The sequence below is a fragment of the Myotis daubentonii genome, chromosome X (assembly GCF_963259705.1).
Source record: "Myotis daubentonii chromosome X, mMyoDau2.1, whole genome shotgun sequence".
Lineage (NCBI taxonomy): Eukaryota > Metazoa > Chordata > Mammalia > Chiroptera > Vespertilionidae > Myotis > Myotis daubentonii.
The window spans coordinates 50,911,269-50,936,948 of NC_081861.1; positions in this window are offsets into that span (position 1 = coordinate 50,911,269).

A 25,680-nucleotide genomic window follows, 5' to 3' on the forward strand; every position below is an offset into this window, starting at 1 on the left:
ACTTGTGTCTAGAACTATTACAACTCAATAATAAAAAATTTCAATTTGAAAATGTGGAAATGATTGAATAGACACCTCGCCAAAGAAGATATACAAATGGCCAATAAGCACATGAAAAGATATTCAGTGTTATTGGTCAGAGAAATGGGAAAAAAAGCACAGTGAGGTACCACCTTACACTCACAAAAATGGCTATAGTAAAAAAAGACAGATAATACTGGGGTTGCTTAGGACATGGAGGAATTGCAATCTTAATTTATTGTTGGTGGGAATGTAAAATGATGTAGCAGCTTTAAAGAACAGTCTGGCAGTTCCTCAAAAAGTTAAACATACAGCTATGATATGACCCAGCAATTCCATCTTAGGTATCCTCAAGAAAAATGAAAATGCATATCTATACAAAAACTTGTACGTTAATTTTCAAAGCAATATTATTCACAATCATCAAAAACAGAAATAACCTCAATGCCCATCAACAGACCAAAGATCAAACAAAAAGTTGTATACCCATATTCAGCAATTAAAAAGAGTGAAGTACTGATACACGCTACAATATAAATGAACCTTGAAAAAATATGTGCTAAGTGAAAGAAACCAGATTTAAAATGTATAATGAACAGATATTTCCCCAAAGAAGACATATGAATGCCCAACATCTATATGATAAAATATTGAACATTATTTATTAGGTGAATGCAAACCAAAACTACAATGAGACATCACCTCTAACACCTGTTAGAATGGCTACTATTAAAAACAAACAAACCATCACCAATAAAAAAGATACCAGGGTTTGGCAAGGTTGTGGAGAACCTGTGCACACTGTTGGAAATGTAAAATGGTATAGCAACTATTGAAAGCCGTTATGGACATTGGTAAAAAAATTAAACACAGTACTACCATATGATCCAGCAATATCACTTCTGGGTATTTATCCAAAATAATTGAAATTAAGACCTCAAAAAGATGTCTGCACTCCCATGTATATTACAGCATTTTTTTATAATGTCCAAATATGGAAACAGCCTAAGTTTTCAACAGATGGATGGATAAAGAAGATATAGTATACATATAAAATGGAATATTATTATTATTCAACCTTAAAAAAAGAAGGAAATCCTGCAATATGTGATAAGATGAATGAACCTGTAGGACATTAGACTAAGAAAAATAAGCCAGTTACAGAAAGAAAAATACTGTATGATTCCACTTACATGAGATACTTAAAATAACCAAAGTCATAGAAACAGAGAGTAGAATAGTGATTGCCAGGATCTGGGGGTGGAGGCCATAGAAATGGGTATAAAGTTTCAGTAATGCTAGATAAATAAGTTCTAGAGATCTGTTGTATTAACAATATGATAGTGTTAACTTAAAATTTTGTTAATTGTTATCTCATGTTAAGTCTTCTTGCTACTAAAAAACAAACAAACAAACAACAACTCTGGGAATTGTTGAATATGTCCGTTACCTTGACTGTGGTGATGGTATCATGGATGATTACATATGTCTAAACTCATTAAATTGTACATATTAAATATGTGCAGTTCTTTGTATATCAATTATCACTCAATGAAGCTGTTAAAAATGCTACATAAAACGTTTTATACAAAATATACAGAATAGATGAATCTGTAGAGACAGAAAGTGGATTAGTAGTTGACCAAGGATTGAAAGAAGGGTTTGGAGAGAATGGGGAATGACTGTTAAGGGACATAGAATTTCATTTATGTAATTAAAATATTATAAAATTATAGTGTTGATGGTTCACAACCCTATGCATATGCAAAAGCAACTAAATTGTATATACACTTTAAATGAATGAATTGCATGGTATGTAAATTATATCTCAATAAAGCTCTTTAAAAATGAATTTATAAAATAGGCATAAGTATCTTCATTGCCTTCCTCCAAAAACTTGGAAAAAGAGAGAAAAATTAAAGGTTTCTATTTTTTATTGATTCTTCCACGATTCTTTAACTCCCCAAAAGATCGTTAAGCCACTGTCCCTTAGGAATTCAGTTTAAGTTTTTAAGCTAGTGAAGAAGGCTGAAATCCCTTTTTTAGCACAAAAGTTACTTTCAAATTGCGTGTCTATCTGAGAACTTTCTCTGGCTTCAGTGTTCATTTGTATACTCACCTCATCCTTTAATCTAAGTCACTCTCTTCAGTGCATCTGGTCTCTGCCTGGGTAGCTCTACCCTGGCTGGGTAGCTCAGTTTGTTAGAACATAATCCCAATATACCAAGGTTGTGGGTTTGATCCCTGGTCAGAGCACATACAAGAATCAAGATCAACCAAAGGACTTGTACACATGCATATAAGCATAACCAATAAACACAGACAATAGGGGGGTGAGGGCCTGTGCTGGGGGTTGGAAGCTGGCTTGGAGAGGTCAATGAGGGGAAAAGGAGACTTATGTAATACTTTCAACAATAAAGTATTTAAAAAATAAAGCTTCTATAACAATACAAAAAGAATCAACCAATGAATGCACACATAAATGGAACAACAAACTTCTCTCTCTCTCTCTCTCTCTCTCTCTCTCTCTCTCTCTCTCTCTCTCTCTCTATCTCCTCAAATCAATAAAAAATACAGAAATTAACCAGCCTGAAATACCATGCAGAATTCCCAAAGTCTAGCATTAGAAAGGACCTTGAAATGGAGTAATATATTCTAGATAGACTCAGAAAAGTAGTGCAGATAATCTTTGCATGGACCTATCTATATATATATAAAGAGCCAGGATCCATCACATCCAAAATGACCAAAGGGATGACCAAATGCCAGGCTGTGTGCGCAGCAGGCTCTGGTGGGTGGGGACTGGCAAATGGGCCAAACTGCTGTCCTGGGTCCTGGCCACCCATGGCAGAAGTCAGTCCTGGGTCCTGGAGCAGTGGCATGGTGGGGGGAATTTTGTGGAACATGGCGGGGCAGGAGGAGCCTTGCGGAGCAGTGGCGGGGAGCGGGGAGCCTTGCAGAGAATCCCAGGGCAGGGAGCTTCATGTAATGTTGCAGGGCTGCAGAGGCCATGTGTTGGAGGCCAGGCTAGGTCTAGGGACCCTAACCGCACACGATTTCGTGTGTACTGGGCCTTTAGTCTATAATAAAAGCAATTCCATAATATGTTTTGGTATGTGGTACAGTTACTTTCTTTGCCTCATCTGTCAGTTTCTTCTACTGTGAAACCTAAATACAGTACTGGGAATCCTCACAGACTACCTAGGAGAAAAACCCTGCGCATCTAGGAAAATTCCTGATAGAACTGAAAAAGGAAGTGGGGTGGAGAAAAGAATGGCTATGTTTTGGGGGTGGAAGAGACTAGTCATTACTGAAGACTTTATAAACAGCTCTAAATAGGCAGATAGCACTTCAGCTCTAAGACCACAGAAAAATTACCCTAGCTATGATAAAAAGCTTTTCTACTGATGTGGAAAAACAACTTTAAAGTGGAAACTCCCTGGGAAATTCCTAGTTTTATCTAAGACTTCTCTTTCTTTTCTTTTCTTTTTTAAATATATTTTATTGATTTTTTTTTTACAGAGACGAAGGAAGAGGGATAGAGAGTTAGAAACATCAATGAGAGAGAAACATCGATCAGCTTGCCTCCTGCAACCAAGGTACATGCCCTTGACCGGAATCGAACCCGGGACCCTTCAGTCCGCAGGCCAATGCTCTATCCACTGAGCCAAACCAGTTAGGCCCTAACTGTTAGGGCATAAGACTTCTCTTTCTTAATTTAAAACTCAATTATTTCCTTCTGTGGTCTTATCAATGGTTCAGAGGTCTGATAAAATTGCTTCCTTCCTGCACTTGGAACTCTGCCATCTCACTTGGAAGAAGTAATACACTTGCCTTTCTGGCCTGACTCAGAACTCAGTGAAACAAGAGGCACAGGAAATATGTAGCCACAAAGTGTGGAGGCAGACCAGTGTGACTAGGCCAGTGTGGACAGGAGTGGACATGATAATGAGTCTTTTATCTTTATCTTCTGTGAATGCTGGTTATCCTGCAAATCATTTTGCTTTTTGCCTAGTTAATCTGTGAGCTGAATCATGGGTATAACTTTGAAGTAAGCACGGTTTTTACATAGTTCTGGGGAGTAACCCTGGGTCCAAGTAACCCTGGGTCCAATGTATACTGCATTCTTATTAATACAACCTTCAGAAATTTAGTCAGCTGAGTAAATGCCATGGTAGGAGATTGTATGGAGCTCATGAAGGTAAGAGCTCTTGAGAATTTGAGTAACTGGGTAGGAAGTAAAACTCAACTCCATTGGCTTTGCCCTCTCTAACCCCTAACCAATTTACAAAAATCACAAGGCAACTTTTCATCTTTGGCAAATATCTGTGATTCCGTGATAGTGCTATCCTCATTCCCAAGATCAGCCTTCCCTAGAAACAGAATATGCAGGTGTCCTGTCCCAAAATTTCCTTATCTACAGTCATGCTTATTAGTCTGTCACCTGAGAGCTATTCTTTTGGTTTAACCACCAGGAAAATGCAACAATCATACAAGCAGAGTGACACATTAAGCCGCCAAGTATATTCAACACGTTCAAGAGAGTTTATTTGATGTTTAGTAGAAGGGAAAGCAGTCCCTGATGGACTAAGACAAGGAATATAGTAGAGGGATCTTAAATCAGGGGGCTAGATGAGGGAATCAGGAACAAGGTCAGGTGAAAGGATGTCAAAAAAAAGCTGTAGCAGGACTTGAGCTCAGGAGAGAATCTTAGAAAAGATACCCTTCTACCCACCCAACTCCACCAAGAGAACCAAGTTACATTATTACAGAGAGTAACATGGTAGCAAGAGATTCCACAAGAGAAGGGATCTATTTGTAATGTAGCATCCTTATCAATCACTAATAGGTAAGTAGCAGTGTCATTTAAACCAAAAGGGATTTGACATGTCAAGACATTTGTGTATGTGTGGGTTTGATTGCCCTGACAATGAGTATGGGGAGAGGATAGGGTAGAAATAAAAGCATAAAGGTGTAGTGAGTGTGAGTAGGGAATGGGCGGGTGGGAGGTTGGCAAGCATCATGGCATCTAGGGCTCTTTCAGAAATACTTTGCTTGTTTCTTCTTCTCCTTTATCCTCCCCTTCTTTCTTCTCCTTCATCTTTGCCTCCTCTATTGCTCATATTATCTTAAAACTTCCTGCCTCTCCCTGATTTATCTGCTGACTGTGTTTCAAGGATGTCAGTGGTCCTCTTTAGTCTGCCTTGGCCTCTGGCCACATCCAAGTCCCACCTGGAGCTCCTCAGGACCAAAGAGACTGCTGGGAGATATTGTTTTCACAAATCAAGGCACATATTAAGGCCAGTCTACAGATGTGGTGCTAATTATCAGCTCATCAATTAATGCTGAGTAGCTATTATGTGTTTTTCTAGAGATGCACAGGGATCCCTGGTAGCTGCTCATTGGCTTGGGCTCTGGTACCCAATGGAGTCAGAGAGAAAAAATTTGGGGGGCTGTAGGTGACCTGTTAAAATAGAATATCTCTGCCTCTCCTTGGTGTCCAGACTGTTCCCTATTACACCATCTGATAATCCATAAGGACTTCTCCAGTACAGGATGCAGCTTTGATGGCAACCCAAACAAAGAGGATGGGATCTCAGAAATAATCTCACCTTATCCAGCAGTCCCTTGTTTTCCTTAGCATCATCATCCTCCTCCCATTCCCCTTAATACTAAGCTGATGTGGGTAAGGGTGAGGTGGTGTTTTGCACCAGAAGTTACTTCCTTATGAATTATGAGTGATTAGGAACACTATGCCTTCCTATGTACCAAAGGGGCTACTGGGAAGGGGAAATGGGGCTACTGGGAAGGGGAAATGGAGAGCAGAAATTCCTGTTTCTAGCCTCTTCTCTCTCTCCCTAGAGATTGGACTAATAAGCATAGAACACTTTTTCATAGTTGTTTTGAAAGCAAGGCATTTCCCTGAGGCTCAAAAGTACTCTGGGTCTTCTAGGCTAGGTTGGTTTCTTTCACCCAGTAGTTCTGCTGCTGAAGCTCACAGCTGACATGAAGAGAAAGAAGGAGCCAGGGAGTCTCTGCACCCCCCTTTTAAACTAAGCAGAGTCTTAGCAGTTGGTAAGGGGTATGAGGGTGAAGAGTATGAGGCCCTTCTAAGAGTTCTCCAGAAAGTTTAGTGGTCTTGAAATTCTACATGTGCTACTTCAGCTTCCTGTGTACATGGAAGATGCTGAAGAAATTCTTACTGAATTGAAAGGGAGAATAAAGTCACATTCTTTGAAGTCACTGTCTAACTTCCAAAAACCCAAACAGATTTCTTGGAGAGGGGCTAGAAACATAAATCTGTATTGATCCTTAAGACTTCCCAAATTACATTGTATCTGCGCAATAGTGGTGATACATGTAGGGAGGAAAATTTTCTTTTGACAAAAGCAGGCACCATCTGTAACATGCTTTAAACTGTAAATGACTAAGGAAGTGTTTGAGATTCAGAGACTTACTGAACTTATATAGTAGGACAAAGAAGAAGGTGAAAACATAACTCAAATAATCTAACTCTTTTTTCACTAAGAGAATAATTTTTATCCACTGGGGCTACAATGGTGAGAATGGAAATTCCATTTGTTTGACAAATTCCATTTGTTTGCATATTATTAATCTAAAGATGGTCAGTTCATCATAAACATTAATACGGAAATAGCATTATGGTCACTTATCAGATGCAAAATGCCTGCCCCCAAAACCCCCAACTAAATTGTATTTTAAGAACTTTATAATTTTAACAGTGCTAATTATAATAACACTTTGCATATGTTTATGATTAAGACCTTGCAACATCTTATGTGTTTCCATGGCACATTTCCCTTTGAATGCAGGTATCTTTTTCATTTTATGAAATGCTAAGTACTACAATGGTTCCTTTTGCACATTTATTTTCTTTCTTGAAAACAAAAATTTCTTAAAAGCTTGCATTCATTGATTTATACAAGCATGCTTTACTTTTAATGACACTGTATCCCAGTTGTTGCTAGCCAAACCTTAATTATGTTCCTACTTTCTGTTTCCCCTCCCTTTTTCTGTCTTTTTTTCCTCTTATAATTATAAATAGTGTAATGTTCAACTTGGCTAGCTTGCATTTAGGACTTTCCCCAAAGGCCTAACAGAATCTGGGGATGAGCCAGTATTTCACAAGTTCGGTTTGGACATGAACTCTAGAGATTTCCCAAGTCTCCAGCCTGCCAAGTTGGCCTAGCAATCTCCAAAAATCACTTCTCCCATTGTGCACTGCTCCTTGGACTTCCAGGGGATCTATTCAATTGGGTTCTTGTCTTCTAAGAGGCCCAGGTATACTGGTATCTGAGGCACAGTTAAATAAGCCCAGCAGGGAATGGGGAGCTGCATATTACCACCATCAGAAATGTGGTTCCCTTCAACCATCTTTCATCACAATTCCAAGCAAAAATTAAGCACAAGGCTGCAGAGGAAAAGGCACATTCCCTGGACTCCTAGGGGCTTCTATTCCATGAAGGCCAGGGACACACGCAACAACAACAACAAAAAACAAAACAAAACACACACACACACACACACACACACACACACACACACACGTACCATATAACTGGGAAATGCTAAAGGGACAGCATTGAACAATGGTGTGTGTGTGTGTGTGTGTGTGTGTGTGTGTGTGTGTGTGTGTGTGTTCAAAGCTGCATAAGTGAGGCATGTTTTTTAGGACTTTTCTTCTTTCCAGAAAATTTGGGGCAGTGCTGGCCATAATGTAAATGGTGTTCTCTGCAAGTACCTTTATAAGCCCATTTATATATATCCCCTCTCTCCATCTCTTTTTAAAAAGGAAAAGGAAGTCCTGTAGTAAAGCTGTATGCAGCCATACTTTAATTTTATTTAGTATAGACAAAAATGTAATTATATTTTTAATTTTTTAAAAAAAAGTTGATTTCAGAGAGGGAGAGGGAAAGAGAGATAGAAACATCAATGATGAGAGAGAATCATTCATAGCCTGCTTCCTGTATGCCCCCTACTGGGTATCAAGCCCACAACCTGGGCATGTGCCCTGCCTGGGAATCGAACTGTGAACTCCTGGTTCATAGCTCGATGCTCAACCACTGAGCCATGCTGGCTGGGCAAAACTGTAACCATCTTATATGTGTTGTCCCTTTTCTCTTCTTTGTTCTTCTTTCCAGTGTCCTTTTAAGTCCCTTTCTTCCTAACTTCTCTCTCTTTCAATCTGCTTCTCTGTCTTCTTTCTTAATCCCTACAAACAGTGAGGAGCATGTGGGAGGAGGGAGGATTAAGGAGGGAGAAGGGAAGAGTGGACAGGGAATAAGACAAGGGTTGGTGAAGCTTTATCGAAGTTATAGCTTGTCTAGCTTCCCATCACTTTAAAAGAAAATAACAGTAATAGGTACCATACAATGAATAGTTATTATGAGTAAGTGATTTCAAAGCATTATCTCTTTTAATGCTTTCATAACTTTTCAAGCTGGCACCATTGCTCCCATTTTACAGATGAGAAAACTGAGGTTCAATAATGTTAATGAACTGGAGCCACAACTGGGTTTTAAATCCTGGCTCTGTTATCTACTGGTTAATTGAATTTTAGTACATTACCTCTCTCTGTACTGGCTATCACAATTTCTCTATTCTAGAAAGGTGCAACATGCATATCCCACTTAGTAAGAGTCTATACTTTACAACTGTTAAACAGCTTGGTATCAATTTTCTGATTGGAGAGAACCAACCCAGATGTACCTCAGGACCCTCTTCTTCCCACAGGGTTCATGCATTTAGTCAAACATCTTTGGGAAATTTAGTTGGTGGGTATTTTAGGCCACTTATCTGTTCCACCATTAAACAAACAAACAAACAAAAACATACCTATATGTTGTTGACCATGCCAGGTGCCAAGGATATGGTGGTGAACAAGAAGACATGACCCCTGTTTTCATGGAACTTTCATTTTAATGGTGGAGGCAGACACTAATCACATTGTCACACAAGTAAATACAAAATTGCAAGTGTGGTAAGTGTTTCAATTAATCTAATTGATAGTACCATAGTTCTATGAGTGAGGGAGGTAGGGAAAACTCCTGTAGAGAAGTGGTGATGGAAGTAAGATATGGTAAAAGATGGGGAGTTAGTTTTCATGAACACCATACTTGCATGAAAAGGAAATAGCTTGAACCTTGTAGCAAGAGGTGAATGTGGTCAGAGTGAAAGAAGTGATCAGTGTGTGGTAGTCAACATGTCAGGCTAACAGACATTGTTTTTGAGCACACAGGCACATGGAACATCCTTCCACCATCCTATCTAATAAAGACAGAATATGCAAATTGACCATCCCTCCATCACAAAGATGGCGGCGTCCATAGCCACAAGATGGCGGTGCCCAGTCCCTCAGTCCCACCAGAGTAGTCCTTTTAACCCTCACCACTGTGAGGGGCAAGCAGGCCCCCACAGAGAGCAGGCAGCAGGGCCCCTGCATCAAGCAGACAGCAGAGCCCTGCTTGCCCCTCGCTGAGAGCTGACACCATGGCCCTGCTTGCCCCTGGCCTCAGCAGTGAGCCAGAGAGCAGACAGGCAGGCAGGTCTGCAGAGAACAGAGAACGATGGGGAGCGGGCCTAAGATGTCAGTAGGACATCCCCTGAGGGCTTCCAGATTGGAGAGGGTGCAGATCAGGCTGAGAGACCCACCCCCACCCCCCACCCCTGTGGCCAGCACTGCTCCTTGGACTTCCAGGGGATCTATTCAATTGGGTTCTTGTCAAAACGAATTTTGTGCACCGGGCCTCTAGTACTATATAAGCATGGTAATAGCACATCAAAGATTTCCCAGGGCAGTGATAAATTCAAATATTCTATTGTGTTGTTGTCATAAGCACATTCATAGCATCCATTCTTATATTATAATTTATAGTGTAAAGAATATGGTAGCTGTATGCATTTTCAATTCCCTGGGTCATGTCTATTTTATGGGATAAATGGGTGGGCCACAGGAAGTTTCCAAATACTGAAGGGTCATTAGGATTTAGTATTCCATGAAGGAGGCATTTACACTAGGTGGAGACACTGACTAGGCAACAGTCTCAATGACTCTTCCTCAATTTCTGATCCCCCTCTTTATTCTCCCAACCTCTCACCACCTTGAGACTGGAACTCTGCCAGATGGTCCAGTGCCAGGATAGAGTTTCCAAGGACAGGAGCTTGAATTGGCCAGAGCAGTGATCTAGAACTGTAAGAAGCAGGAAGAGCCAGTAGATGAGGGCAAACCAATTCTTAGAAAGCACTGAGACAGTAAAAACTGAGCATGGCAAACCTATTGGGTGAATGTAGGCCACAAATAGGAGGTAGTTCCAAGAAGGGCTGGAGGCAGGTATGCAAAGGAATAGAGCAGGAAGTGAAGAAAAAAAAGGAGTGACATGAGAGGGTTCAAGGGAATTGCTTCAAATGAAGCTCTGAGGTCTGCAACTAGTTTTCTTTGGCCACCTGCCACATAGTACGTTGGTTACTTGGACCATTTATAATGGTATGGGGCTGGGATTTTCCCTGGTTTGCCCAGTGAGAAGTTGTGACTTGCTTGGAAGCATTTTTGAGGTGGGAGGCTGATTCCCACCAGCATTCTTCTAACTCATAGTCTTTTTTTATCAGCTCTTGAAACTGGCTAATATAGAGCTGATAATTTCAGTACCTTCTCTTCCACCAGCCCCCAATTGTCATGGAAAGGCATGATGCCACAGGGAAGCATATGGGTAGTCTGGGATTAACAAGGAATGCTAAAAGCATACCCACTATGTAGACAGGGTGATTAGGAAAGAGAAGTTTAAGGGCTTCACATTTCTTGAATTGTAAATGGGCCCAGCAAGGTCTTCAAACACTTAGTAAGGTATATATGATGTAAGTTGGGAGACAACAGTGTTCAATGCTTAAAAGTGTGTGATTTAATGACATATAGACCTGAATTCAAATCCTATGTCTGCCATGTAATGGCTATATAATCCTAGGTGAGTCACTCAATCTTTTGTGGCTCAGTTTTCACAGTTGAAAAAATGAGAAAAATATTATTTGTAACATAAGATTATTGAACAGGTTTAAGTGAGGATATGCATATAGACTCTTCAAAATTTTGCCTAACATATAGTAAATGTTTAATAAGTTGTAGTGGATATTTTTATTGGAAAGAAAGCTGGATATGATCTGATATTTTAATTTTCTCCCTAAGTGCTTGAAATCTGCTGAGTTTGGGAATGTAATTAGTAATGCAGAAGAGTGGCAAGGATGGAAATTTCCATTGCAGTAGTTGGGTTAAGGGTGCATTCTAGATGTAGGAAATTCCTGAGTGGGAACTCAGAGGTAGTAAACTGAAAAAAATCAGTCATGTTGCTACACAACATGGTCCAGGGCTGCCTTATTGAGAGCTAGGTCTGGGGTTTGGCTGGGCATGGGATAGCCAGAACAGGCAGAACCAGAGAGTTAAAGCTAACCTTTGCCTAGGAAGCGCTAAGATGGTCAGTCTGGGAGATCAGTGTGAAGACAAACAGAGGAGGCAGAGCCGGGATCAGGAGACAGGTACCCATAGGGACCAGTTCAGAGTTAAAGAGGAGCTAGAGCAGGAGAAAAGTGAATGGGTTCAAGGTAATTACCATGAAAATGGCCATGAGGGCTGGCATTTGGCTTTATTGGCTGCCAGTTGAATAGTGTGTGGGTGGATTGGCTTGAGTTAATTGGTATAGGCCAGGACAGAAAGTAATAACAATCCGATTAGGTGGATATAATTTCTGTTTTATAGAGGAGGAGACTGAGAATTAAAGACTTAAAGCAATTTGTCTTATGCTACACAGTTCATCACTATGAAAGATTGGAAGGTGGGAATGATCCTTAAGAGGACAATTGGGGTAAAATGAAAAGCATAACAAAACTTCCCCATTGGGGTTGTGGTAGAGGCAGGAGCCATAGGTACAAGAGAATGTTGGCAATTGTTATTCTCTCTGAGACTCTGTTGATTAGAATTGTCACATCAAAAAGATTACATTATGACTTAGTGGTTAAGGAGCACTCTTCAAGCCAGACTACTTGGGTTTAAAATCTAGCTCTCCCATGATTTATATGCATGACCTGGAGCATATTGCATACTTCTCAGTGCCATAGTTTTCTCATCTATAAACAAACAAATAACAGTACCTGCCATTTATGGTTCTTATTTAATTTAATCAACACTAATAAAAGAGAAAAATGGTAATTGGCGAACGACGATACCCTTTTCATTGGCTAATCAGGGCTATATGCAAATTAACTGCCAACTAAGATTGGCAGTTAACTGCCAACAAGATGGCGCTTAATTTGCATATGTAGGCACAATGCAGGGAGGCCAAAGGGAAAGCAGGAAGAAGCCCCCTGCCACTGACAGTGATTGGAAACCTAGGGGGGAGTTAAGAGCTGGGGGGCAGGGCAAAGGCGGCCCTGGGGCCGCCTTTGCCCTGCCCCTCAGCCATGATCGGAGAATCAGGTGCCTTTTCCGCCCTGGCCAGTGATAGCAGGAAGTAGGGGTGGAGCCAGCGATGGGAGCTGGGCACGGTCGAAACTGGCAGTCCCAGGAGCTAGGGGCCCCTTGCCTGGGCCTAAAGCGAAGCCCACAATTGCGGGGCCGCTGCAGCTGTGGGTCCTGGCTGCCCGGGCCAGACGCCTCAGACAGAGGCTTCCTGCAGGGGCAGGGGCGGAGCCCGTGCGATGGCGGCACCCCCCCGCTGCCACTGCAGGTCCCCGCTGCCCCGGCCGGACACCTAGGCCAGAGGCGTCAGGCCTGGGCAAGGGGCTGATCCTGCGATTGGAGGGTGATGGGGGTCAACGCCTGAGGGCTCCCAGTATGTGAGAGGGGGCAGGCTGGGCTGAGGGACACTCCCCCCACATACACCCAGTGCACGAATTTCGTGCACCGGGCCCCTAGTTAGTTAATATAATTAGAGTACCTAGAAAAGTGCCTGGCTTATAGACACTATCTATAAGAAATCAGAAACAGGAGCAAGACAGACAAATTTACTCAATCAGAAAATAAGAATACTTGGCTAGATCTATGATTTCAAGTCAGACAGTAGCAAGCACTAAAGGACATTCAGTAAGAAGGTGTTTGTTATAAAGGGCTTTGACACATAAGAAGTCTGGACTTTTCTAAGAGTGGTGATTACAGAGAGATAGAATGATGTTGAAACACCTCAGAAAGATTCTTACTCACCTGTGCACACTGCATTGGAGGTAGGCGATATAGAAGTACAAGGAGAAGACTTGAAGGCAGGGAGGCTGTGTAATAGCTCAGTCTGAAAGGAATTGGATGTGGGACTGCATGGAAAGGGAGGTAACAGCCACAGGAAAAGAACTGGCAAGAAGGAATAAGAATAGAATTGGTCAACCCCAAGGAAGCCTTCTGTTTTATTTAATCACATATTTACTGAAGATAACTCCTCTCCCTGCAACCCACTTTCAACCTTTCTTTACTTGATTCACACTCATCTTTCTAGACTTAATCCACCCTCCAGATTGTATTAAAATAATTTGTTCATGTATCTGCTTTCTCTACTAGATTTAGAGCTTCTCGAGTGTTTTCTTACTACGTCCATTCTTCACCCCCTCTCTTCTCTTCTCCATTTCCCTTCCTTTAACATTTTCTCTTTCTCTTTCTCTTTCTCTTTCTTTCTTTCTTTCTTTCTTTCTTTCTTTCTTTCTTTCTTTCTTTCTTTCTTTCTTTCTTTCTTTCTTTCTTTTTATCCAAATATTTTTGAATAACTACTATAGTCCAAGGAAATTAAAAAAAAAAAACATACTCGTGACAGACATTTCACCTGATTCTGGCATAACAAAGTTAGAAATTGATGGAATACCTTATGTGAAGCTGTCTTAGTGACTACCAGAGAGAAATGAAACCTTTTGGTGTCACTAGCATAGAGGGTGTGGTATAATATATTTGGCCAAAATAGAATAGAAGGAGGTTTTTCTAAACATAGTTTATGAGGTCAACATTATGTTGATACCAAAACCAGACAAGGATGCCAAATTTTTCAAAAACAAAAATAATAGAAAATTATGGACCAATATCTTTGATGAATATAGATGAAGAAATTCTCAACATAATATTAGAAAATAGAATTCAACAATACATTAAAAGAATCATAAATCATGATCAAGTAGGAGTTATTACAGGCATGGAGGATAATTCAACATCTGAAAATCAGTCAATGTGACACATCACATAAACAAAATGAAGGATAAAATTATATGATTATATCAATAGGTTTGGAAAAAGCACTTGACAAAATTCAACATCCATTCATGGTAAAAAAATCTCAACAAAGTGGGTATAAAGAAAATGTACCTCAACATAATAAAGGCCATTTATGACAAGCCTACAGCTGATATCAAAGTCAACAGTGAAAAGATAAAAGCTTTATTTCTAAGATTAAAAATAAAGATGCCCACTCTCACTACTGAAATGTGTTCTATTTAACACATTACTGAAAGTGCTAGTCAGAGGAGGTAGGCAAGAAGAAGAAATAAAAGGTATCCAAATAAGAAAAGAAGTAAAATTGTCTTTGTGTGGAGATTACATGATTATATACATAGGGTGTCCCCAAAATGTCTACACACACTTAGAATAATTATAAAGGCAGTATTTATTAAAATATATTTCATTTTCAAAATTGAGCTATTAGCTGTTAAAGTGTGTATACATTTTGTTGGAACATGCTGTATATAGAAAACCCTAAAGATTCCATTAAAACTCTTAAAACTAATAAATTAATTCAGTAAAGTTACAGGACACAAATCAATGCATGAAAATCAGTTTAATTTCTATTCACTTACAATGAACTATCAGGAAAATAAGACAATGACCCCATTTACGATAGCACCAAAAACAACCATCTATTTAGGAATAAATGTAACCAGTGAGATGAGATGCCAGTAAAATCATTGATGAACATAATTGAAGAAACAAATAAATCAAAAGATATTCTGTGTTTATGAATTGGAAGAATTGATACTATTAAAATGTTCATACTGTCCAAAGCAGTCTGTAAATTCCCTATCAGAACATCAATGGCATTTATCACAAAACTAGAACAAATTATACTAAAATTTTTTTAAAAAATATATTTTATTGATTTTTTACAGAGAGGAAGGGAGAGAGATAGTTAGAAACATCGATGAGAGAGAAACATCGATCATCTGCCTCCTGCACATCTCCCACTGGGGATGTGCCCGCAACCCAGGTACATGCCCTTGACCGGAATCGAACCTGGGACCTTTCAGTCCACAGGCCAACGCTCTATCCACTGAGCCAAACCGGTTTCGGCATACTAAAATTTATATACAACCACAAATTACTCCCAAAGAGCCAAATGAATCTTGCAACAAAAGAACAAGATGGGAGGTATTGTGCTTCCTGATTTCAAAATATACTATAAAGCTACAGAAATCAAAGCAGTACAGTACTCACATAAGAAAAATACACATAGAAAATGGAACAAAATAGAGAGCCTAGAAATAAACTCACACTTATATGGTTGATTAATCTGTGACAAAGGCTGGGGGAGAATATGCAAAGGGTAAAAGAGAGTGTCTTCAATATAAAGTGTTGGGAAATTGGACAGCTACATGCAAAAGATGGAAACTGGACAACTTTATTACACCATATACAAAAATAAACTCAAAATGGGTTGCCGACTTCATTGCAAGACCTAAAACCATACAAATGCTAGAAGACAGCGAAGACAACTATCAACAAAATGAAAAGGCAACCCTGAATGGGAGAAGTTACTGCAAATGATATGTCCTTTGATGGGTTAATATCCAAAATATATAAACAATTCATACAACTCAATATCAAAAAATTCAATTAAAATATGGGCAGAGTACCTGAAAAGACTTCCTTTTTTTCAAAGGAGGCATACTGATGGCTAGCAAACACATGAAAAGATGCTGCTTAATGTCACTAACAATTAGGAAAATGCAAATTGAAACCACAATGAGATATCACCTCACAACTGTCATTAACGGTTATTATCAAAAAGACAACAAATAAAAAGTGAGGATATGGGAATTTCAAAATGGCAATGGAGTAAGTGGAAGCTACACTGGCACTCTCCCAGGACCAACTGTAATTACAACTAAAATACAGAAAAAAAATCCTGAATAATCACCTGAAGACTAGCTGGAGAGAACCCTGATACTCAAGGATAGAAAATGGAGACTGCATAGAGACTGGTATGAAGTGCAGAAGCACCCAAGGGCTGGCCAGGCTCACACAGACAGCAGCTGAAGATCCTGAGGGATAGCGCAGCTCTGGGGGATTCCCCACTGAGAACTCTGGGGTCTAAACCCCAAGATTTCCCCCCTCAGCAGAGACCACCAGAACTGAAAAAGGTGTCTACATAACATCTGGCTATGAAAAGCAGCAGGGTTGCTGTCTGCCAGGGAGAGACAGCTGGAAATTCAGGCGTCCTCTTAAAGGGCCAATGCACAAAATTTCATGTGTAGCCACACACCGTGGGCTCTGTCAGAGGTGAGGCAGAGTGGATTAGAGCTATATGAGGAGAATCCAGTGTTGGGGGATCTGGAGTTAGAGCTCAGAAGGCAGCCGCCCCAGTTTCTGGTGCTGAGTTAATAACTCATATAGCAGAGAACATCTTCCTAAGGCAGACCTTTACCATCCAAGAAACTTTTGCCTGGGGGAAAGCAACTGCCCCAACCTGTTGGAAAACTCTCACCCCACTCTGTGGAGTCTACACCTTATTGTGGTTGATAGCCTGAGGCAAATTAAGATTCTAAGAATAACAATCAGACTGCAGGAAAAGACAGGTCTCTGGAGACTTGGAGTTTTTACCTGATCTTCTTCTGTAACTGTGGCTAGGAAATGCAGACCTTGGTTCACATTTTGTTTTTTTTCCAAAGGCACCCATCGAGAGCAGAGGGAGCCAAAAGCTGTGGATTGCTAATAGCTCCAAACAGGGTACCAAGAGTCAGTTACAAGCAGTGTCAGAAGCACCAGAGACTGGGAGTTGTAACAAGTCTATGTAATAGAAAGACACAAACCCAACAGTCAGCCAAAATGGGGAGACAAAAATCAAGCCCAAAATGAAAGAACAAGATAAATCTCCAGAGGAAGAGCTAAATGAATGGAGATAAGAAATTTATCAGATATAAAGTTCAAAATAATGATTACAAAGATGCTCAACAGCATGAATAAAGATATGGAAACTATGAAAAATGACCAGTTGGAAATGAAGAATGACATAGCACTAATAAATAACACATTGGAAGAATGACATAGCACTAATAAATAACACAGCAGATTAGGGGAAGCCGAGGATCAAATCATTGAATTAGAAGACAGGGTAGAAAAAAATCACTCAATCAGAAAACAAAAAGAAAAAACAATTGAAAAACAGAATGACAGCTTAAGGGAACTGTGGGACAACATCAAATGTAACAATATTTGCATTATAAGAGTACTAGAAGGAGAAGAAAGTGAGCAAGGAATAGAGAATCAGTTTGAAGACATAATGGCAGAAAACTTCCCTAACCTGGTGAAGGAGAGGCACACCAGTTCTGAAGGCACAGAGAGTCCCATGCAAGAAGAACCCAAACAGGCCCACGCCCAGACACATCATAATAAAAATGCCAAAAATTAAAGAGAAAGAGAGAATCTTATAGGCAGCAAGAGAAAAGCAAACTGTTACCTACAAAGGAGCTTCCATAAGGCTGATACCTGCTTTTTCATCAGAAACTCTATATGTCTGAAGGAAATGGCATGAAGTGTTCAAGTTAATGAAATGCAAGGATCTGAAACCAAGACTACTATACCTAGGAAGGCTATCACTCAAAATAGATAGTGAAATAAAGTTCTTCCCAAAAGAAGGCTAAAGGAGTTTATCACCACCAAACCATTGCAAGAAATGCTACAGGGACTGCTGTAATAAGAATAGAGAGAAAAAAACATAGGAGGGTGGGGTGAGGGCATGTGCCGGGGGGTAGGGGAGGCTAGGGGAAGGTCAATGGGGAAAAAAAGGAGACATATGTACTACTATTTGTAATACTTTAAACAATAAAAAAGACAAAAAAAGGGAAAAAAGAATTAAAATGGCAATAAATAAGTACCTATCTATAATAATAAAAGCATTATATGCTAATTAAACCAGACAGCCGAACAACCTTCTGGACGGCCTTCCAAACAAAACCGGAGCTGCGAGGGCTGAGACAGCTGCTGTGGTTGCAAGAGCCGAGTACCTTGCATGAATTTCATGCACTAGGCCTCTAGTCAACAATAACATTAAATGTAAATGGATTAAATGTTCCAATCCAATCAAAACACATTGCTAACTGAATGGATTCAAAAACATGGCCTAAATTATGCTGTCTATAAGAGACCCACTTCAGAAAAAAAAAAAAAAGAATTACACACAATGAGAGTGAAGGGATGGAAAAAATTTTCTATAAAAATGGGGGGAAAAAGCTGGAGTAGCAATATTCATATCTGACAAAATCAACTTAAAAATGAAGGCCACCACAAGAGACAGTAAAGGTCACTACATAATGCTAAAGGAATTGATCCAACAAGAGGATATAACCATGGTAAACATATATGCACCCAATATAGGAGCACTTCAATATATAAACAAAACAAGACAAAAAAACATCTGGAGGACGTTAAGTGAGTAATTGATAGCAATACAGTCATATTAGGGGACTTTAACACCCCACTGACTTCACTGGATAGATCTTCCAGAAAAAAAATCAACAAGGAAACAGTGACTCCAAAGGATACACTGGATCAGATGGATTTAATTGACATTTCTAGAATATTTCACCCCAAAGTTGCAGAATATACATTATTCTCAAGTGTACATGGGTCATTCTTAAAGATAGACCACATGTTAGAACACAAAACAAGTCTCTGCAAGTTCAATAAGATTGAAATCATGTCAAGTAACTTCTTGGATCACAATGTCATGAAATTAGAAATCAACTACAGTAAAAATCCTCAAAAACATTCAAACACCTGGAGGCTAAGTAGCATGTTATTAACAATGAAGATAGCCAGTCTGACAGGTGTGAGATGGTACCTCATTGCTGTTTTGATTTGCATCTCTCGGATGATTAGCGACTTTGAGCATGTTTTCATATGTCTCTTGGCTTTCTGAATGTCCTCTTTTGAAAGGTGTCTATTTAGGTCCTTTGCCCATTTTTTGATTGGATTGTTTATCTTCCTTTTGTTAAGTTGTATGAGTTCCCTATAAATTTTGGAGATTAGGCCCTTATCAGATATGTCATTGGCAAATATGTTTTCCCACACAGTGGGTTTTCTCATTGTTTTGTTTATGGTTTCTTTTGCTGTGCAGAAGCTTTTTATTTTGATGTAGTCCCATTTGTTCATTTTTTCTTTAGTTTCAAGTGCCCTAGGAGCTGTATCAGTGAAGAAATTGCTTCGGCATATGTCTGAAATTTTCTTGCCTTTGGATTCTTCTAGAATTTTTATGGTATCCTTTCGTACATTTAAGTCCTTTATCCATTTTGAGTTTATTTTTGTATATGGTGTAAGTTGGTGGTCTAGTTTCATTTTCTTGCATATATCTGTCCAATTTTCCCAACACCATTTATTGAAGAGACTATCTTGGCTCCATTGTATGTTCTTGCCTCCTTTGTCAAATATTAATTGAGCATATTGGTTCGGGCCGATTTCTGGGCTCTCTATTCTATTCCATTGATCTGTATGCCTATTCTTGTGCCAGTACCAGGCAGTTTTGAGAACAGTGGCTTTGTAATACAACTTGATATCTGGTATTGAGATCCCACCTACTTTGTTCTTTTTCAGGATTGCTGCAGCTATTCGGGGTCTTCTTTTATTCCAGATGAATTTTTGGAAAGTTCATTCTAGATCTCTGAAGTATGCAAACGACAAGTGCTGGAGAGGTTGTGGAGAAAAAGGAACACTTGTGCACTGCTGGTGGGAATGCAGACTGGTGCAGCCACTATGGAAGACAGTATGGAGTTTCCTTAAAAAACTGAAAATGGAACTCCCATTTGACCCTGTGATCCCACTTCTAGGAATATATCCCAAGAAACCAGAAACACCAATCAGAAAGGATATATGCACCCCTATGTTCATAGCAGCACAATTCACCATAGCTAAGATCTGGAAACAGCCTAAGTGCCTATCAGTAGATGAATGGATTAGAAAACAGTGATACATCTACACGAGGGAATACTATGCTGCTGTAAAAAGGAAGGAACTCTTACCATTTGCAACGTCATGGATGGAACTGGAGAGCATTATGCTAAGTGAAATAAGCCAGTCAATAAAGGAAAAATACCACATGATCTCACTCATTCATGGACAATAGAGACCATTATAAACTTTTGAACAATAATAGATACAGAGGCAGAGCTGCCTCAAACAGATTGTCAAACTGCAGCGGGAAGGCCGGGGTGGGTTGGGGGGCAGGAGGTAGGGGGGTAAGAGATCAACTAAAGGACTTGTATGCATGCATATAAGCATAACCAATGGACATAAGACACTGGGTGATAGGGGAGGCTAGGGGACTGTCTAGGGCGGGGGGATAAAATGGATACATATGTAATACCCTTTGTAATACTTTAAGCAATAAAAAAAAAAAAAACCAATGAATGTTACCAATGAGATCAAGAAAGAAATTAAAAAAAAAACCTTCCTGGACACAAATGAAAATGAACACACAACAACCCCAAATCTCTGAGACACAGCAAAAGCAATCCTGATAGGGAAGATCATAGCACTACAGAACTACCAAAAAAAAAAAAAACCAAGAAAAATTATTAATAAACTATCTAACCCTACAATTTAAATAATTATAAAGAGAGCAACAGCCCAGCCCAGAGTAAGTAGAGGGAATTAAATAACAAAGATTAGAGCAGAAATAAATGACATTGAGACAAAAAAACCAAAAGAACAAAACAAACAAAAAACCCCACCAAAGATCAATGAAACCAAAAGCTGGTTCTTTGAAAAGATAAATAAGATTGATGAACCTTTAGACAGACTCATCAAGAAACAAAGAGAAAGAACCCAAATAATTAAAAGCAGACATGAAAGCAGTGAAGTAACAACTGACTCCACAGAAATACAAGGATTGTGAAAAAAAATTACTATGGACAACTATATGCTAACAAGCTGGACAATGTGGATGAAATGTGAAAATTTCTAGAAAAAAACATGGTCCAAAACTGAATCATGAAGAATCAGAAAACCTGAATAGGCTAATAAAACTGATGAAATTGAAATAGTAATAAAAAAAAAACCTCTCAGCAAATAAAAGCCCTGGTCTGGAGGGCTTCACATGAGAGTTTTACTGAATATTCATAGAAGAACTAACACATAACCTCCTCAAATCTTCCAAAAAATCCAAGAGGAAGGAACACATCCAACCTCTTTTTATGAGGTCAGCATTATCCTAATTTAAAAACCAGATAAAGAGACTACAAAGAGAGAGAATTACAGGAAACATCCCTGAAGAACACAGATGCTAAAATCCTCAAAAAATATTATAAGTAGGATTCAGAAATATATTAAAAATATCATATGCCATGGCCAAGTGGGATTTATTCCAGGGATGCAAGGCTGGTACAATATTCACAAATCAATAAACGTGATACATCACATAATCACATTGAAAGACTAAAATCATATAATCATATCAATAGGTGCTGAAAAGGCATTCAACAAAATCCAACACCTTTTTTAATAAAAAAACTCTCAGCAAAGTGGGAATAGAGGTATTATAACTCAACATAATACGACAAACCTACAGCCAACATCGTATTCAATGGGCAAAAACTAAAACATTTCTCCTAAGAACAAGAACAAAACATAGATGTCTGCTTTCACCCTCTTATTCAACACAGTACTGAAAGTCTTTGCCACATTGATCAGAGAAGAAAAAACATAAAAACCATCCATTTTGGAAAAGAGGAAGTAAAACTATCATTATTTGCAAATGACATGATATTGTACATAGAAAACCCAAAAGTCCCCACCAAAAAACTACTAGATTTAATAAATGAATTCAGTAATGTATCAGGATACAAAATTAACACCCAGAAATATATTTCATTTTTGTATACCAATAATGAAGTCTCAGAAAGAAAAACTAAACAAATAATCCCATTTACCATTGCAACAAAAAATTTAAAATAGTTCAGAATAAACTTAACCAAGGAGATAAAAGACCTGTACTTGGAAAACTCCAGGACATTAAATAAAGAGATAGAGGAACATATAAACAAGTGGAAGAATGTACTGTGTACATGGATTAGTAGAATTAACATCATTAAATTTTCCATAATACCCAAAGCATCTATAGATTCAATGCAATTTCTATTAAAATGCCAAGGGCATATTTCACAGATGTAGAACAAATACAACAAAAATTAATATGGAACAAAAAAAAGACCCTGGATAGCCACAGCAATCTTGAGAAAGAAGAATAAAGTTGGCAGGATCACAATACCAGATATACTACAAAGCCACTGTATTCAAAAGAGCCTGGTACTGGCACAAGAATAGGCATATGGACCAGCAGAATGGAACAGAACCCCCAGAAATCAACCCAAGCCACTATGCTCAATTAATATTTGACAAAGGAGGCAAGACCATACAATGGAGTCAAGACAGTCTCTTCAATAAATGGTGTTTGGAAAATTGGACAGGTCCATGCAAAAAACAAACAAACAAAAAACTAGACCACCAACTTACACCATACACAAGAAAAAACTCAGAATGGATAAAAGACTTAAATATACATCATGAAACCATAAAAATACTATAAGAAACCATAGGCAGCAAAATCCCAGACATCTCTCAGAACAATATTTTTGCTGATACATTTCATAGGTCAAGGGAAACAAAGGAGAAAATAAACAAATGAGTCTACATCAAGATAAAAAGTTTCCCCACAACAAAAGAAACCCCCAACAAAATGAAAAGGGAGCCCACTGTGTGGGAAAACATATTTGGCAATGATACATCTGCTAATGGGTTAATACCCATAATATATAAGGAACTCTTACAACTTAATAAAAGGAAGACAAACAATCCAATTAAAAAAAATGGATAAAGGACCTAAATAGGTATTTCTCCAATGTGGGCATACAGATGACTAAGAGACACATGAAAAAATGCTCAAAGTCACTAATCATCTGAGAGATGCAAATTAAAATGGCAATGAGGTAACATCTCATACCTGTCAGAATGGCTACCATCAACAAATGACAAGTCCTGGCAAAGATGTGGAGATAAGGAAACCCTAGTACACTGCTGGTAGAATGCAGACTAGTGCAGCCATTATAGAAAAAAATATGGAGTTTCCTCAAAAAATTAAATATGGAACTGCTATTTGACCCAGTGATCCCACTTCTAGGAATACAGTATATCCTAAGAAACCTGAAACACCAATCAGAAAGAATATATGCACCCCTATGTCCATAACAACATAATTTACAATAGCTAAGATCTGGAAACAGCCCAAGTGCCCATCAATAGATGAATGGATAAAAAAGTTGTGGTACATTTATAGCATGGAATACTGTGCAGCAGTATAAGAGAAGGATTTCTTACCCTTTGAGACAGCATGGAGAGACCTGGAGAGTATTATGCTAAGTGAGATAAACCAGTCAGAGAAAGACTCACATGATCTCACTTATATATGAAATCTAATGAAAAAAATAAACTGATGAACAAAATAGATCCAGAGACGTAGAAGCATGGAACAGACTGTGGAATCTCAGAGGCAAGATGAGAGTAGGTGGATAGGAGGGAAGAGATTAACTAAAGAACTTGTATGCATATATGCATAACCTCTGGACACAGACAATGGTGTGGTGAAGGACTAGGGCAGGTGCAGATTAGAAGGGGTCAATTGGGAAAAGGGGGGACATCTGTAATACTTTCAACAATAAATATAAAAAATAAATGTAAAAAATAATAAAAGTTTTAAAAAATAAAATTAATTGAATTTTTTTTTTTTTAAAAAGTGCTAAGGATATGGAAGAAAAGGAATACTCGTACACTATTGGTGGGAATGTAAATTGGTACAGCTACTGAAGAAAACAGTATGGAAATTTCTCCAAAAATTAAAACTAGAATTACCATGTGACTCAGTAATACCACCTCTGGTTGTTTATCTGAAGAAAATAAAAACACTAATTCTAAAAGACATATGCACCCCTATCTTCATTGCAGCATTATTTACAACTAGTGGCCTGGTGCACAAAATTCATGCTCATTGAAAGGGAATTAATTAGCAGAGATATTTTAATATTGCTATTTGCCCTTTCTCTATAATAGAAGTGTGAGAGATGAAAGGAAATCAGTAAAATGTATATGAAAATAATACATAATTTTATTAATAAATAAACAATAACAAAATAATATAACAACAATAAACACATGATATAAAAACAATAAAAACATGATATGAAAACAGCAAAAACATCATATAAAAACAACATTGATGCAAACAATGACTGATAAAGTGATTAAACTTATTCTAATATCTCCCTGTATACCACATTAAGATTGAAAACACTTTCAGAGTGCTTGACTAATTTCCCTTTGGATGAAGTATTTACAACTTTAACTTTAACGTTACACGCTCTTCGAACTCGAGAGAAAGCAACACATAACTGACCATGTGTGAAAACGGGTTCAGGTAGGAATATTCCTACTCTGTCTAGAGTTTGTCCTTGTGATTTATTAATAGTCATTGCAAATGCTGGCATCACGGGAAACTGTCCTTGAATTAATTTAAATGGGAAGCCAGTGTCAGATGGGGACAAATCAATTCTTGGAATCAGAACAACCTCTCTCTCTATAGATCCTGTTAATACTTCAGCTTCAATTATGTTAGGTTGTAATCTTTTGATAATAAATCTAGTACCATTACAAAGACCCCATTTACTATTAAGATTTCTTAATAGCATGATGATTGCACCCACTTTCAATTTTAATTTATGACATGGCATTCCCGAAGGAGTAATACTATTAAGAAATTCAATGGGAAAATTTTCCTTTTCAGCATCATCTGTTGAGTCAATGGAATCATTACTCAAATAGGTGTGAAAATCTCCATCGAGTATTTCTAAAATTTCTTCATTTAATTTTTGAATGTGCTCATTTTTTGGACAAAGAATCACACATTTAGATATATTTTTAATAGCATCTATAGATATACTATTTCCAAAGGTAGCTTTAATAATAGATCTGTTACAAATCATTTCATGGGGGATTTCAATAATATCCATTCCTAAATGAAAACTGCTATCAAGTTTGTCATCTCCAAATTTTACTAACCATTCAATATAAGCAGAATCCTCTGATCTCATATTTGTTTTAAGAGACAACTTTCTGAAACATCCCCAAACATCACAGTACTTTAAACTCGTTTGCACTATGGACGATCGCATAGCATGTAGCACAATACTGAGACATTGTCAAAAATCCCCTCCAAGAAGGAGAACTTTCCCACCGAATACAGCATTCAAATTCATAATTTCTCTTAGTAATCTGTCTATGGCATTTATAGCATGACTGGATGCCATGGTGCATTCATCAATAATAAGTTGGGACTTTTTAATGGGTTTAGCAACTTTGCTCTTTATATCGAG